This window comes from Scleropages formosus, chromosome 21 (genome assembly GCF_900964775.1).
Source record: "Scleropages formosus chromosome 21, fSclFor1.1, whole genome shotgun sequence".
Taxonomy (NCBI): domain Eukaryota; kingdom Metazoa; phylum Chordata; class Actinopteri; order Osteoglossiformes; family Osteoglossidae; genus Scleropages; species Scleropages formosus.
In genome coordinates this window covers 16,035,121-16,049,950 of record NC_041826.1, presented here as the reverse complement: position 1 = coordinate 16,049,950, position 14,830 = coordinate 16,035,121, and the positions used below count along the sequence as shown (strand labels likewise).

Here is a 14,830-nt window from a genome sequence, read left to right as displayed (position 1 = left end):
GGAAAAGGTGCAGGCCAAGGACACAGGAGACAAAGTCACCTGACAGGGAAACCATTATTGTAGAATTCCTCATTTTGTAGAGTGATTCTGAGATATGTTTATGGCTTTATCAGGAAATCAACTGTGGAAGCTGTGGAAAAACAATACGGACTATCAGAACTTTGGTCACCAACTGCGGCTGGGGTGAAAACCACAAATGTGAAAAGTACTTTACTAAACTGGAAAAGGTAGGAATTTCTCAGTTGTGTCTGTCTGAGTTTGAATAGGAATCTCAACTGATGAAAAACCCACCATCTGAAAAGAAAGGGCCTTGTAACAATTGAAAGGTGCCTTCCTTGAGAAGCTTGCATCCAAAGCATACTAATGGCATAGCTGCAATTACTCTGTGGATGAACTGTGGTACCAGGGGTAATTATGTACCACTGGCTTGTGATACTCAAGTATTGCTTGTTCATTACCACTTTGCACTTAGGGCTTCGAATAGATGCACACCAGATGAAAGGAGGAGTCAGTATTTAGCTCTTCAAGCCCTGCTTCAGACTGCAGTGACATAAAGATAATGTGTTGCATTCAGATCAGTATTAAGTAGATAAATGCAAGTTGACTGTTATTGTACTTAAAATCCCTTATTGCCACACAGCAGCTTAGGTAACTGAGGCTTCTTCTCAACAACTGCTGAAGTACAGATAAATCTGTAGAAAGCTGAAAATTACGGATTTGTTTAAGTGCAAGCAACATAAAATTTCCCTATTTACTTAGTAATGAACATGCTTGTTTGGAGGAATATTTCTCCTTAAAGGGAGCTTGACATATGATAAAATTGATTAAAGGATATATGGGATCAGACAACAGTAAGAGAGCAGCTGTGGTGCATACTTCACTGAGAGAATACTGGATAAATAGGGGGTATGAGTGCAACTCAGAGCTATGGGACACAAGTGTGATAGGATCTGTTATGAAGCATTCCTTCATGGCAGCATGGGCAGTGGTTAAAGCCACAGTAGCCACTCCTCCAATCAGTATCCATCAATGCTCATCCGAGCACGCTACGAGCAGAGTATTGATCCAACTATCCAACTATATGGGTGATCCTGGCAGGAGTAGGGAGTCTGATCTACGGGCGCTATAGATGCATAGGTTGGTAATTTGTCTGCTTGTCTGTCAGCAAATGGGAGGACGTTTCCCAGTCTGGCTAGTGTTGCTCCTCTTTATGATGCTTGTGGAGATGGTCAAGCTTTTTGCTGACAAGACATTTAGAGCAGTTTCAAAAGGGCAAACCTTGGCATTACCACCTGACCACTGAAAACTGTCCTGTCTGCTGCGTATGTCAAATGTGCACCGTTATCAGTTCATAGTTGCTTGAAACTTTGTTTGGCAAAAAATAAGCTATATTGGAATCACCATTAAAATTCATAGAGGTTATTTCAACAGTTTTTTCAGGCTGCTGTGCATAATGTTGAGCTGCATGTCATTTAGGAGATATTAATGATCATAACCAGGGCAACACTGGCCTTTGTCTCAACTATCAGCATGCGTCAAAACCAATTTAAAGCTGATCGTTATTTTTCTGGTCACAGTCTGAAGTGAAACAAGGTGATCTTCATTCATGGCAATGCTACACAATGCATTTTGTGATTGTTGTTCTTATTTTCAATTTAGAAAGAATTAAAAGAAATGACATTTAATGAACATCTCATAACAATGAATGTCACATTCTCTAACTCCCTCAGCTTTAAATAAATTGCATGCCGGCTACAATTTAATCACAAATGAATGCAATTGGAAAATACACGCCTCCCACCGTGGGAAGATGAAAGGCAATATCTTTTACTAACATACACCCTCACTGACTTCATAATTTCATTATTTGTGATAATGAACAGATTTTGTTTGCCACCAAAGTTTGTCACAGAGTAACACGGCACATCTCTATTAGTGTGAAGGCACAGTTACTTTTTCAGAAAACACTGATTCAGATGGAAAGTGAGGCCTATGGTTATTTCTTAGAGGCAAAGAGTAATCTCATGCAAGAGATTAGTGAGTGTCTTGTGGTGAGTTTGTTTGTAATAGGGCAATAATGCAGTTAAATATGTTCTGAGCTTGGCGAGAGTACCAGGAAAAAAGCTTATGGATTTTTTTTTTTTTTTTTTGGACTACTTCCGTGTCGGTGGCACGGGTCCTGCTTTCTGGTGGGTCTGGGGTTTGAGTCCCGCTTGGGGTGCCTTGCGACGGACTGGCGTCCCGTCCTGGGTGCGTCCCCTCCCCCTCCAGCGTTATGCCCTGTGTTGCCGGGTTAGGCTCCAGCTCCCCACGACCCCGTATGGGACAAGCAGCTCACAAAGTGTGTGTGTGTACTTCCCTGTCTTCATAAGACTTGGGTGGATGTTTTGAATGTGGTTTTTCTTCTTGACTACAGGACAAAAACTGAATTTTGGAATTTGGTTTGGAAATACATTTTAAGATTGTTAATAGCTGTTCCTTAACATCCATTTATAACTGTTTAAACCAGTGAAAAATCCTTCTTCCCACAAGCCTACAAAAAGGCTTAGTCACTTGCTTCATTAACATGTAGCACCATAAAACAGGATGCATTAGCCTCTTGGGAAAGACCTGCTGGTTACAGAGGAGACGGGGTATGTTTTTAGTTCCTTGTGAGTGAAAATAATGCCAAAATAATTTCATGAAAGTGGGGGGAAAAAAAAATCAGTGAAAGTAAAATAAAAAAAAAAAATCTGCATTTTGTAACTAAAGAATCCATTACAAGATTATGGCTTTGCTTTGCTGCTGAGGGGAGCTCAGGTATCTGGGAACACTTGTTATCCTGGCTGAGCTCAGCAGCTATGCTGTTTTTCCTCCTCATTGGTTTTTCTTCCTTGGATCGTTATTTCAGACATCCTAGAACTGTGCCTTGTGCTGCCATGGGTCAAAACGTGGATGGTATGGTGCTCCATGCTATATTATGTTTTTATTTGAAAAGCGTTAAATGTGCACCTTTTACAAGGTGGTTTACAAGGGTGGTGATTTGGAAGGTTGAGTTGATGTTTAGCCATGTTTGGAATGTGTGTTTCCTCACACCTGAGAAAATGCCTGTTGGAAAGTAATCTTAATATTCACAAGTTATTCCATTAGTAATATGGATCACTGCACAAGTTACTTGTGTGTTTGTTCCCTTGATTGTATATTTGCTGTCACTTTATAATGCATTATAATATAATAACACATTTAAAAGACATATGGCTGCCATTTATCACAGGATGTTCATTTTTAGTTGGGGAATTTTCTGGAAAGATTGGGGAACATATTGGGTTATAAAGTGAGCAAACATAATCACTTTCACAACATGAGTGGACGACAGCTGGGGTTTAAAGCCTTCTGCCCCATATTGTCACTTCAGCAAAGTTGCCCTGTTAATTGACGGATGTGAATCATTCACTGATTGGACACATCAGTGACAGGAGCCTGGGGACTGCATTGGCTCCAATCATCCAATTGTTAATGGAATGATTCTCACTTAAGTGTTGCCACCTGGGTTCTGTGAATCCATGTGCGTGTGTCACTACTGATAACTGATAACAGAGGCCGAGTGGGTGGGCAGGTCCAGAGACCCATTGAGTAGATCAGAAGGTCAGGATGATGAATGATTACATGATGACTGTGGCAACCAATTGGATGGACAGGCACACTAGTTTTTTTTTTCTTTTTTTTACTGCTGGGGGGGAATTTACTGTCTATACTTTCTTCTAACTGAAACATTCAAGGGTTGCCATAGTGACAAAGAATTTTAAAGAAGATAATTGTAGAAGGCATTGGAGGGTTTTAAAGTCTGTGCTCTGCTTTTGTGTAATGAAACAAGAAATGGTCTTTGCAACAATTCTTGCTTGGGCACCCAGAGTGGATTTCTGGGAGCTTTTTGTCATTGTGCTTCTAATCCAGCAGAGCTGTGATTTGCTTAGAAACACTTCTCTGGACTTTGAGATGCCTGATTCTCCTCCCAGAGACTATTCATAAGCACCCAAAGTGCTATTACACAAATAAATGTTAACTGTGCAAAATATATTTACTGCAAAATCTGAGTGGTTTGAATGTCACTTTATGTTGCATGATACCAGAAGTAGAATTACTTATTCTGCATGTATGACATTAATTTAATGGCATAAAAATGGCACATATTCTGCCCCTTCTCATCTCAGAGCATTTTTATAGACAAGTGCTTGGTGATACACACAGAAATTTAATGCTATTAATAATGCTCCTTGCTTTATTCCTGTGTAATGCTCATTTTCAGTCATATATGTCAGATGAGAATCATGTGGGGCAGCAGGTAGGCTAGTAGTTTGATTCGGGGTAAAATCCTGCCTCTTGCTGTAGTACTCTTGAGCAAGGCATGTATCCAAAAAATTGGCTCCAGTAAAAAAAATTACCCAACAATGAAAAGGGGTAAATTGTTGGAGGTAGTTTATCACCGCAAGTCACTTTGGAGAAAAGCATAAGCTAAATTAATACATTGAAATATGGGTAGCAGGCCACATTAGTGAAGACATTAAGTAAATACTTTGAAGAGACAGTGTAAACATGAGTGTGGTGAGAGGCAGAGGTGGAGGAGAAAATAGTGCTGGTGAAAGTGTGTGGAAGGGAGTACGTGCAGCCATAAGGTGGGGGTTGGTAGAGCATGGGCCGAGCAGTATAAGCCTGAAAAGTAAGAGGTGCCTCCTGGTCACGTCTTCCCCTGATCTCAGTGCAGTATTTGCATAATCTCAGTAGGCAAAGAATGGCAGCTGCAACAAAGAGTAGCCCCTGCATCAGCCAGGAATGCATTCTTTTGTGCCATCAGCAGCCTGTTCACCTCCTTTTACTGAATTCTGTACTAATGTCTACTGCTGCATCGCGTATGACCGCGACTCCTGTCGTAGCACGGGTTTGATGACCAGACTGAATTTCAGCCCTGTTGAGCACGAGAGATGCTTCTGATCCTGGGATGGCTGTAGCTGTTAATAGCTTTGGCATTCAAAAAACATTCATAATGTATCAATAGTACAGAACTAAAGCAATTAACTTGGAACTGTTACACAGACTTGCCTCATGTCTTTTGTCAGTTGCATGTGACATTACTAATGCATCAGTCTGTTCCACAGGCAAGGTTTTCTGGGGAAATTTACTCATTTACACTTAAAAAAGATGCATAATGAAAGGGTTGGTTAAATCGATATATGGTTACCCTTTTCGTAGTGCTCCTGATAAAGTACTGGTAGAGGCCTGTTGCACCCTTCAGGAGATACTTAGTCCGAATTGAAAAAGTAACAAAATAAAATGTGCTAAATGTGTGTATGGTGGTGAAGGAAGGTTCTCAAGTCTCAACAAATTTTTTTGTCTCTGCAGCCACCCAAATAGTGCAAGGCTATCTCAGCAGCATGCTTCTTTTTGAGTTTGACACCAGACAACAAACATGCATCAGAACTGTTGGGAGCGTGGTGTGGTCCGGATGTCACGCATCTGTGTGGGTAACAGTCGGTGGAGGCATTACTGAACAGAGTCCAAGCCCTCTGTGTCAAAGAGGGCATCAGAGCTGGATAATAGGCTTTCACAGTCTGGATTTTGGTGTTTTTTTTTTGGGCTAGTAGATGAAATGCAGCCTAAATGAGAGAAGAGTAATGTTTCCTCTCTCTACCTAAATTTGTATCCAGCATATTGAGGTAAATTCTGTGCTGCCTGCCAAATTGGTGATAGTTGCTAATAATGAGGTTGAATACAGCGGATTCTCTCTGTCTTACTCATTTTGTCTCCTTTTCTCTCTCATTTTCTGTTTTTCTGGAATAATAACCAGCTTGTCTGGTAAATTGTGAGACAGCATGTTTCATGTCTATTCTGTGCCCACTCTCTGCCCTCCCGAGTGTTTGCTGAGAGGCGTATTTTGGACACCATTATTATTACAGATTCCGTGAGTGCCGGCTGGGCTGGAAGAAGTGGAGGCACACTGCAGTTTTTAAATTTGTGCAGACCAACCGATTGTTTGAGGTGGGGGTCAGGGAAGAGGTGAGAAGGGCAGCAAAGAAGGAGAGCTGGTAGTTCTGCCAGAATTATTTTGCAGACAGCAGTGCAGGAAAAGGATGGAATTATGAGCTATATCAGCTGTAAAACAGCCCAAAGGCCTGAGATTCACTTTGAAGACAGGGGAAAAACCAGCAACTAGTCTGAGGACGAACAGCGTCTGGATAATTGGTGACGGCTATTAAGATGACTATTGTTACAATAGTCTGGACAAAGCAAGGCAGCTCAAAGTATGCTACAGAGGAGGGTGATAGTTTCTCTCTGGGAGCTCATGAATTGAGAAGGCAGTTCTTCAGTCTCTTCGAGATACGGCTTTGCAAGTGCAGCTGTTTTGAAAATATCCAATTAATTGGAAACAATGTCAAGCACATGAATGGGCTTTGAGATTAATAGCTTTTCTGAGTTAAATACAAATGTATGTATTCTGGCCATGAGTGTTTATAGCCTCTGCTGTTTCACTCATGTAACATTTGGGAATAGTCCAGAAGGCTTTCATTTCAAAGATACTGATCATCTGGACCCTCTAGATGACTCCCCAGAACTTTACCGATAGAGAGAAGCCATAGAGCTTTTATTAGAGATTGATTTAAACAGTATGTAAGGAACTGGAAAACGACACATAACATATTGTTGTGCCATAAAAACAGAAGGACATTAATTACAAAATTGATAGCTGATGAAAATGGAGGCATTAATCCAGATATTTGAGTTTGTCAGATTTGTCTGTGACTACTATACTATTCATTGTGTCAATATTTATATATCTGAATATCTCTGAAAATAATTTATGTATGACATTTCATGTTAGTATTTTTGCGATAATATTTTTATTTTGTCTCTGATTGAAGCAAAAGAGTGAAGATAAGTTTTTTTTTTTTTTTTTTTTTTTTAAAAACATGGATACAAGGTAACTCGAGTCTCTAAGGAACGGGAGCAGTTTCAATGCTACCATCCTAATTGAGCCAGGTGGAAATCAAACTTTGTATCTGATTTGGTTTGGATATTACATGCCGGTCCTTGTCATTCATCTGAGACTGAACTATCGTTAATCTGGTCAAAGTCACTGTTATCCTTCATCGTGGCCGGGCTCTTTGTATACCTCCGCTTTATCCTCCAATGGGCTTTTAGTGGATTACTGTCCATTTCATTAACCAACTGCCAAAGTCTTTTGTGTTTGTCTGCTGAACTGCTGCCCTTGACAAAAAAGTTAGATTTCATCCAGAAAGAGATTTTGTACAGTTTCAGACTACAGCCCGGTGAAAGAGTGAAAAGTGTTTCTATCTCTCCAATGACTGAACCTAACAAATAAGCTGTTAAAAGTGTTTGCTAAACAAGTAGCAGTCACCTCATTTTTATTTGAATCACAACTATTTAGTCTGACAGCTTTCTTCAAGAATTGTGTTTCTGGCCCAAGCTTGCTTAGTCTTGTTTTATCTTTTAGAACAGAAATGGAGTCTTATATTAGCTCCTGGTCACTGACATGATGCCATCTTAACATCCCCTGTACCTTTCCAGGCACCCAGCTCCAGAGCTCAGTAGCTGCACTGGGCATGATTTAAATTAGAGGCTGACCCATGTTAGCATGAGGGTAAGAGAGGTCGCAAGGAGACGGAGCGAGAGAACGGAGGGTGGCGGTGTTTATCATACAGCTGAACTGCGCCAAGGCACCCTGCACATGAATGAGAGCGAGATTAAAGCAGGGCGCTGGGGTGTGCATTCAGGCACTGCAGCGGGCGGGGGCACATCACCTGCATGCCAATGAGTCTCCTGTGAATGGCCTCATGGACTCCCACTCCAGCGTGACTACAGTGATGCCGATCGTTGCGTTGCCACGTTACACGTGGCCAAGGGTGGAGAAAAATTGTAACACATTTGCTTAGCAACAGAAGGGGACAATGCAGCCAGCGCCACATGAAACCAGGAGAACTACAGGCTGAAGAGGCAGAGGGGAAAATTACTCGCATAGGGTTATGAACAATAGAGTGAAATTTTATATGAGGCTATACAGGGCTCAGTGACAAATGGTTACAAATGTAATGAAACATGGGTAGATCAACTCACCATGACTATATCAGAGTAAGAGCCTTCATCAAAAAGCAATAAAGAACTTTTCTGAAAACATACCCTTTATTCCAGGGCAGTTATTCTTTTAAGATATATAGTATTGCAGTACATTAAATTGGTGGCTACAGTAATGTTAAAAGTGTGTTAAATCACTGCTGGAAAACATTGCAGTGTTTAGGCCTTGTTATGCCTTGTTTTGCAATTACAGTGATTGGTGAAAGATTTATTTTTGTCTGCTTGCAGCACAGTGTTAAACTGTAGTTAGTAGTCAGGGATGGAGAAAGTGTGAGAGCTGTTAGGGACACTAAGCAGAAGCTGCTGGTAGGTCCTGATGAAAGGTGCACTCAGGGAAGGCAGTCTGTGGTCCACTGTGGACAGCAGGGGGAGCCACAGAAACCCCCAGTGGGTTTGCAGTTCTTGGGAAGCCCTTCTGTCCTAAAGATGAATGGCTTTTGGTTGTGGTTTAATGTGAATGGCCACGTGTCTTATACAATCAGCAATGGCACTATAAATATTTTTAGCATGTGTCTTTTTCCTTCCTGTTGTGACACAGCAGATATGAGATATTTTATTGTCATTGTATGCAGTGCAAAACAATGAAATTTTGTGTGTCTGCCCTCAGAGCAACAGCAGCAGAAAAAAAGAACAGTTAAATAAATAAATGAACAAATAAGAATTAGATTGAAACAGCACACGTGTGCTGCTCTCTCAGGTCTTTCAGTAAGCAATAATCACAGAAGACCAGTGAATGGAGAAGATTGAATTTGAGCCTGTCAACAACATTGTCTTCTTGTGTTCACATGAAGCAGAGGACTGAGAGGAGATGAGGGTGGAGATCTGTTACTGAGGGTGACAGAGGATGTGAACAAGAACATGTTTCCTTTCTCTGTGACTCAGAGAGGGAGACTTTGGGAACAGTGGGTTACAGAAGTGTTGAGCAGGTGGTTGGTTTTTTAACAGGTAACAGGGTGAGGTTGAAAGGCAGGGGGTTCATCTCCTGCTTCTGGGCTCCTGCTAATACATGTCAGCCCAATGCTGAGCAGTTCTCCTTGGCCAATATATGAGGGGACAGGATAGAGGAAGAGTACACTTGATTTGGAGGGTACAGTGGAGAATGTGCTGTAGAGTGCATGATTTGGAGCATGGCCAGGTCTATTTGAATGCATTTGCAGGAACAGATTGTGTCGCAAATGCTTTCTCTTAATGACCCTCTGGATAGATATCTGTGTCCTCTCATGTATTTTGGGTGGTGAGTTGATAAGGCCACCTGGGAGGAGCACCCCACATGTGTGGCGTAAGCTTCCCACTCTGTTTTCCCGTTTTAACTGTGTGAGTCATTACTATTGTGGGGTCATTGCTGAGTTCAGCCTGTGCTTTTATGGTAATCATTAATGACATATCTATGCTGGACAAATGAAATGTGTTTAATTTTTTAACTAAAACTCAGGGTCTCAGCTTCATAGAATCAGAGACAGTACATGGAGAAATTGCAGATATGTCCATGTACATAGAGCAAGGGCTGAAGGTTAAAAGATTACAAGATATCACAGGTGTGATCATGTAGCACTTTCTGATAACTTTTGCCCATGCATTCCAGAATTCCTTAGAATTGTCATGCAAATCAAATGTAACTTTTTCAACTGGAAGGAATTTAAACATTTCAGTCATCCACATATTTACAGAGGGAATTCCTGGTGTAAGCCACAATGTTAAAATATATTTTCTTGCTGAGTATGTAAGAGTAATTACCCTATGTACCATAATATCACTGAGAATGGTGTCTGTCAGTTGTAATTTAATAGGGAATTAGTTCTGGAGAAATCAGATTTTTTGTTAAGGGTTTTTTGAATGGTTGCGTGAACCCTGTTTTACTAATCTTGGATCTTATCACATTCGTAGAATAAATGTACCAAAGTGCCTGGAGAGGCTTTGCATTTCAAACACAGCTGAGGTGTCCCTGGAAACATCGTGTGAAGATACAATGGAGTGAAGTAGATTCTGTGAATGAGCTTGAAGTTTTCTTCCTGCATGCTGAGGGAGGTACAGATAGAGAAGACTTTTAGCACATATAGATGACCATTCATAATTACTAAAGACAGGTTCCCAAGTCTCCCTTAGTGTGTCTTAATAGCCAGTACTTACACTTGATAAAACAATGTACAGGTGGTTCTCAGCTTACGATGGGGTTACGTTCCGCAAAACCCATCGTAAATTGAAAATATTGTAAGTCAGAAATGCATTTACTACACCTAATACACACCTCTGCGTGACAGACTGGGAATTGCGGATCGCTGCTGCTGCCCAGCATTGTGACAAAGTATCGCACCGCATATCGGTTGCCCGGGGAAAAAATCTAAATTCAGAATTTGAAGTACTGTTTCTACTGAATGTCTATCGCCAGCTCACCATCGTAAAGTCAAAGAAATCGTAAGTCGAACCATTGTAAATCAGGAACCATCTGTATTATGCAGAGATCATACTCCTTGAGTGTTTGGCCTGAAGGGGGAGCTCTGGAGTGGGCAGATGGTTGTCTAAAGGGGTGCTGGGTATATTGTTTTTATTTGGAGATCAATCAATGGCAAGTTTCAACTTCCAAAGACAAAAATTTTAACCTACACAATACAGACTTCTATAAATATCTGCAGTTACCTAATTTTATTGTAGCCCAAGAAAAAATAGAATAGACTACAAACAGAGTTAACTAAAGTTAAACATCTCAGTACATCAAACAACTCTAGGGGTAAAATGTGGTTAGATCAGTGGTTATTAACATTTTCTTTGCCACAGATCCCTTTATATTTACATTTATTTATTTAAGCTGATGCTTTTGTCCAAAGCAATTTACAATGTTAATCTCTGTACAGTTTTTTTTTACCCATTTGTACAGCTGGGTAATTTTAGTAGAGCAATTTTTAGGGTAAGTATCTTGCTCAAAGGTACTACAGCTAGAGATGAGATTTGAACTTGTGCCCTTTGGAGCCAAAGGCAGCAGCTCTAATCACCACACTACCAGCTGTACCTTTAAGAATCTAATGAAATATGTGGTCCCTCTCCTACAGAATTTGCATAAATAAATTCTGAGAAAATATTGCTTTGAAACTAGATTGCCTTCACATAGAATTATGTTATAGGTAGTACTAGCAGAAGGGGGTGCGGTGACGCAGCGGGTTTGACCAGGTCCTGTTGTCTGGCCGGTCTGGGGCTTGAGTCCTGCCTGGGGTGCCTTGTGATGGACTGGTGTCCCATCCTGGGTGCGTTCCCTCCCCCTCCAGCCTTATGCCCTGTGTTGCTGGGATAGGCTCCAGTTCACTGCGACACCACTTGGGACAAGCAGTTTCAGTCAATGCCTGTGTGTAGTAATAGCATGGGTAATGTTGGGAAATTGCCATCAACTGAAATTTGACTCATGGTGACCACTTCTGTGGTTTTCATGGTACAGTAAGGTACAAAAGTGTATTACCATTGCCTTCTTCCAATCTATTTGGATTTCAAACATGGGTAGGACATGCAGACTTCAGCTAGATTTGAACCTTCTCCTGAACACACAGTTCAAAGGGCTATGAGTCATCAGGATTACTTGCTGTGCTCTTAGTAATACTATAATATTTTTATTATTTTATTTTCATTATTTATATTTTATTTAGTTAGTGTTCTTTCAAGCAAGCTTATGTTTCACTGCCCCATAGACCATCCGCAGAACCCCAAGGGGGTCCATGGACCGCACATTAAGAACCCCCAGTTTACAGAATAACGAGACTTTTTTTTTGGTTATGCTTGAAAAAATAGACAAATTTATGAAATTTTAATGACAGAAATTTTTGACAGTTTCAAACCACAGAAATCTTGCTGCTTCCTTTGTATTAATTTAGCATATACAACAGATGTGTTCCAGAATCTTCTCCTTGTGGTTTTTTGGAAAATGAGATGGTTCTTGGAAAGACAGTATGGTGTTAAGGAGAGGCTTCCGAGTTGTCTTATCTTCAGAAACACATGTTGACATTAGAAGGATGAATGATGCTTATTGAGAAGAAATATAGGGATGTGGAATTGAAGATTCCGAGCCCAGCTACATCTGTTAAGACATAATATCAGTCATTTTACCCCATATTCTGCTTGGAATTTCAGGGAAGAAAAGGAACATCCCCTCATCTTATTGGTGGGCTTTACAGTGTGTGAGTTAAACACAGAGGGGCTTCCTGCAGAGGTGTTGTATGGATCACAGGCGAGGCTCTGTGCATTATCGCAGCGAGAGAGCACTGTAGTGGAGGCTAAAATGGATTACTGCCCCCTGCATCACACAGATAACCTGAGGAGCAAAGATTGCTCTTTGATGCCGCAAGCAAGCAGGGAGCCGTCTGTCCCGCAATGCTGCGTACAGGTCTGGTGCAAGGGGAATGTGCGGCGGATGCAGGGTAGCCCCAATTCATCACCTGGAGGTGGGGAGAATGAATAAATACAGTTCATGGTCCCCTTCCTGTTAAAGAGAGATGTGGGATCTCTTTCAAACTGAAAGTCACTCAGCATCATCTGGCAACCTTTTCATTATTTTTTGGAAATATTTCAAAAAAGAAGGCATAATCAAGGCCTTCAGCAAACTCAGGTGGGCAGGAACCTATTCTACAAGCAAGACGTTATAGTGTTGCACACAGCAGCAGACTGGAGCATGGAGAAGAAGCAGAATGAAGGAGGGGGGCCAATCTGCTCCCGTCGTCAGCTCCCACAGAGAGCAACATGGGAGATTAAACAGCCTTCATCGCTAGGGCACAAACCCAGATAGCTCCAGAACGCATCAATCTGTCTCTCAACATCGGCCTGTGGCTAAAAGCAGTGTTGCCAATATGGCTGAGTAGCTGTGGTCAGCTCTATGCTCTGTCGGACATAAATGTCTTATCCGTGTGCGTGTTTTAATTATGTGGTACACATGGAACACGTGTATAACCGATTACAAGCCGCAACGTCTATATGCATCACTAGGAATGTATGCCCTCATTGTAATTTTCATCTGCAGTTGAATTTGAATTTGTGTGGGTTTTCTCTTTTACTTCTGGGTTTTAACTTTCAAAGGGCCTGTAGTGTAGCGGAAACCTCATGCAAAGCTGTGAGAAGGAGAAGCTGTGCTATCAAAGCCAGGCTGGTGCTCTCACTCAGTTCATACAGTAATTCTTAAGAGCTTTGCTGCCCATTTCACATGTACACCAATTCTTAGTGAGAAGAATTATAAAAGTAAGGCTGAGAGCAGACAGAGTATGGGGGGGTCAGCTGGTTCTGGATCTAAAGGTCGCAGGTTTGATCCCCACCTCTGATTATAGTACCCTTGAGCAAGATACTTACCCTAAAGTTGCTCCAGTAAAGTTCATGTCATGTGTCATCGACTCGGGTTTGAGTCTTGGTGACTTGATGGACCAATGAATTAAAAAGGGCTCGGTTTTGTGCTAGTCTGATGAGATTCTCGAGCGTCTGCCCTGTCATCATTGTAATTGCATCGATTCATCTCATTGCTGGTCTTCCTCTGCGCCTTGTACCCTCGGTCTTTCCAGTCATGACATCCTTCTCCAGTGATCTTTCCCTTCGAACCGTATGACCGAAATATGACGAACACATCTTCATCAGTTGCGCTTCAAGTGGCATTTCCGGTTTGATTTCCTCCATGATTGACTTGTTGGTTCGTCTCGCTGTCCATGGCACATGCAGAATTCTCCTCCGACACCACATTTCAAATGAATCAATTTTTCTTTGGTCATGTTTACGGATAGTCCAACTTTCACAACCATACTTGACAACTGAGAATACGAGAGTCTGAGCTAGCCTTATCTTTGTCTGCAGTCTGATGTCTTTGCTTTTGAAGATTCTGTCTAGCGACTTTATGGTCGACTTGCCCAATGCCAAACAACGTAATATTTCCTGAGTGCTGGTTGAATCACTGTTCACAAGTGCTCCCAAAAGATTCATACTAGAAACAATTTCAATTTCTTCTCTATCAAGCTCGAATTTATCAATGTTATCAGTTGACACGATCTTGGTTTTCTTCATGTTCAGTTCTAATCCCATCCTTTGACTTTCTTCCCTGATTTGGAGTTTCTTGTTCACTGTCCATCAAGTTTTCTTGGCAAGATACAGAAGTAGATTGCCTGGCTTTTCTTCTGCGCACTGTAGATTCAATGTTGTTGCTGTTGTCACATGGAGTGTGATCTTCCACCTCCAACACTGCCCATCCGCTGCTGCCCAGATGGGTGGAAGTCACTTAGTCTGGCACCTCTGCTAGAACCTATCCGTCTTGGGTGGCCCTTCTGGTAGTCAAGACTACCGACGGCATAGCTTTCAGCTTCACAGATGCACACAAACCCCAACAGCATGGCAAGCTAGGTTTCCTTGTTGGGGTAAAGTTACCTAGCTGTATAAATGGGTAAATAACTGTAATTTTAATATTGTAAGCCCTTTTGGAGAAAAGCGTCAGCTAAATGAATAAATGTGAATGTTTTTGGAGTGTTTCAAGATAAATAGTGTAAAAAGAAGAATACATTGTGTTCTATTATTTGAACTTGGGGGCACGGTGGCGCAGCGGGTTTGGCTGGGTCCTGCTCTCTGACGGGTTTGGGGTTCGAGTCTCACTTGGGGTGCCTTGTGACGGGCTGGCATCTCGTCCTGGGTGTGTCCCCTCCCCCTCCATCCTTGCGCCCTGCGTTGCCGGGTTAGGCTCCGGCTCGCCGTGACCCTGCTCGGG

The 14,830-nt window shown here is 41.7% G+C and overlaps 1 protein-coding gene across 1 annotated transcript in view; it reads left to right on the top strand.

Annotated features, from left to right (window-relative positions):
- The window catches only part of LOC108920784 (chemokine-like protein TAFA-5), a 46,245-nt gene that overhangs the window by 3,290 nt on the left and 28,125 nt on the right, over window positions 1-14,830 (top strand). The gene's annotated exons all lie outside the window — the stretch shown is intronic.